General features: G+C 41.6%; 2 protein-coding genes across 2 annotated transcripts in view; one reads left to right on the forward strand and one right to left on the reverse strand.

Moving 5' to 3' along the window:
• LOC126574940 (ran-binding protein 9) overlaps positions 1 to 207 on the forward strand; it is an 8287-nt gene extending 8080 nt beyond the window's left edge. Inside the window, exon 10 of the mRNA XM_050235359.1 lies at positions 1 to 207. This exon is cut by the window's left edge and continues 1705 nt beyond it. The gene's annotated coding sequence lies outside the window, so the exon portion shown is untranslated.
• Positions 208 to 1868: 1661 nt separating this feature from the next.
• Positions 1869 to 2500, reverse strand: part of LOC126576432 (cleavage and polyadenylation specificity factor subunit 6) — a 4475-nt gene continuing 3843 nt past the window's right edge. Inside the window, exon 6 of the mRNA XM_050237699.1 lies at positions 1869 to 2500. This exon is cut by the window's right edge and continues 1146 nt beyond it. The gene's annotated coding sequence lies outside the window, so the exon portion shown is untranslated.

Below are 2500 nucleotides of genomic sequence, written 5' to 3' on the forward strand. Positions count from 1 at the left end.
TCCCTCAATAGTAGAGCAACCCTCTCGCGGTACTGTGAGCTCGTTGTGAATAGTTATATATTGCCGGTGTGCTTGCGCGTGGATGACGGTTTGGCGAAATCACAGGACCCCCTCTGGAGACACCAACGCCGGAAGCAAAGGAGAAAGAGGGAAATCCTGGGCGAAGGCAGAGCACGACACAGAGAGAGAGAGAGAGAGAGAGAGAGAGAGAGAGAGAGAGAGAGAGAGAGAGAGAGACGAAAACATAATAAAACAAAACGAATAAAAATAAACATTTAATTTTAAAACAACATCATTCTTAACACGTTTCTTTTCGTTTTGTGTATAGTTTGGGATTTTTTGGTTTGATTTTTCTTGATTTTCCTCCTTTTTTTTAATGTGATTCTGTCTCCTAGCATGCCCCTAGCTACGTTTGCTGATTTACTACGGAGGAAGGACGGAGCCAACAAATGCAAGGATAACAAGACACCAAAAGTGGAACGGTATAGATCATCCATCTCTACGTTCTAATATCACAGCACCGTCGTCTTGGGAGGTAGAATATTATTATTATTGGTTTCCGTGAAAGTGATTTTACTATTCGAGTTAATTCCTTTGATTTCATAATCTCTTTTGGGAGGGTTAACAGCTATCCAAAGGTCCTTACAGTAGCCTAGTGCTGAACTAGGAATGTACTCCGCGTGATGGGAAAGGCGTTATAAAATCTAGTAGAACATTATGGAAACTCTAAAATCAGCACACTTGGACTGTAGTACTCATCAATCCACTCCGCTAGGCATTCTGGAGTAGTATGCGGTGGACTTGATTCCGCTCGCTTCGCGAATGCCCAGTACTATCGCGGTTAATACTGTTTGGAATCTTTTCTTTGGTTTCGTTATCATTTGAACTAGCTAGTATAGTTTAATATACTCAAACTGACTCACTGTCGTAACAGCAAGGGCTGTTTCTTGTTCTTTCACCTCCACTAGTCAACTATAAGCTAGTCCCAAAGTGAATCACATTAAATGGTGCAATAAATAGATACATCTAAATATACGTTTTAACTTACCGAATACAGTATACCCAACCGGCACATCACCCTTTTGATGTGCTCCCGGTGGCCACACGGACCGCGTGCATCAATTTTACATATTCTATGCTTCAACCGCCGGAGTGGTGGACATACACGTGGGAACAGGAGTGGAACAGGTACAGGTTTTTGGTGTTCGTAATGCTAATGCTCTGCCGCGAGAGATCGTTTGCTTGCCTTGTAACCTGGAACAATGAGATGACTATCTAGCATCGGAATCGCACTCCGTTTGGAAGGAGATGCTTACTCAGAACTATCCAATCCATTTCCTGTCCCGTTTACAGTAGTCGCTATAGAAGTACTACATTTAATCATCTCGCCAGTGCAGTCCCTTTCCCGTATGCCCTCTGGTCGATTAAGTAGTGATTTTCGTTTTGTACATAAAAGATCGGAAGAAGAGCATGGTGTCTGGTCGAAAAATGCGCCGATCGAGGGCTAACTACCTTACACAAAAAAAGAGATCATCATGACTTAAGGTTGTTTCATCAGGTACATAAATATGTGGCAGGGTGTCGCGGTATCATGCCGTCGAGCTTCTAAGTCATTCGACATAGAACAGTTTTCAAACCATTTGTGTGCGCATTACTTATCCTGCAGCGATTGTACTACATCAAAATTGGCAACAACATGAACGACGATTAGTTCTGACCGTCCCAGTTCCTAAGGTCGGTTAACATAGCCTGGCGGTGATTTGACAAACTCTTTCTTCTTTTCTCTGGTCGTCGGCACATGCCTTGTGAGTTGCTCAGTCTCGCTCATCGTTTGTTTGTTTCCCATTAAAAGGGGACCGGAAAGAGTGTAGCGATATAGACGCTTTTGGCTTACATCGTTTGTGGCGATCGTCTTTTCTATTGCTCCCCAAGAGGAGTGTTATTTGGGCGAAGTGTACAGATTACAAAACATTAAATAATATAAAACGATAAACATAATGCTCGGTCGGGTTCCTTCCTGGCTTGATTTGTACAAAAGCAAAGCCACAATTTGCACATCCATAACGCGTTCCGCACTTTCGCTGGCATCAGCAAAATTATAAATCATAAAACTAAATATGCTAAACAAAATTAGATACCCGCCCGCCCAATTCCTTGCTTTTCTTTTGCTTTTACGATTGCATACAAACATCGGCGTAATAGAGTCGAGAATTTAAGATACAGTACAAACAAACTTACTCCTAGCCGGTAGAGGGGAGGTGTAAAAAGGCATACAATATGTTCTCTTCTAATCGAAACTAACAGAAGAATACAAGATAGAATACACAACACGATACACAGTAGTTGAACGTTTTTTTTTGCATCTTTTTTTGTTTTTTTTTCTCACTGATTACGTTTATAATTATTATTTGATTTAAAAGAGAGGGGATAGGGAAGATTTTGTTTTGTTACATTCTTCTTTTCCGGAACATCCGCTTGCCAGCAACGGCTGCCACGATCA

This window comes from Anopheles aquasalis, chromosome 3, assembly GCF_943734665.1.
Source record: "Anopheles aquasalis chromosome 3, idAnoAquaMG_Q_19, whole genome shotgun sequence".
Classification (NCBI taxonomy): Eukaryota; Metazoa; Arthropoda; class Insecta; order Diptera; family Culicidae; genus Anopheles; species Anopheles aquasalis.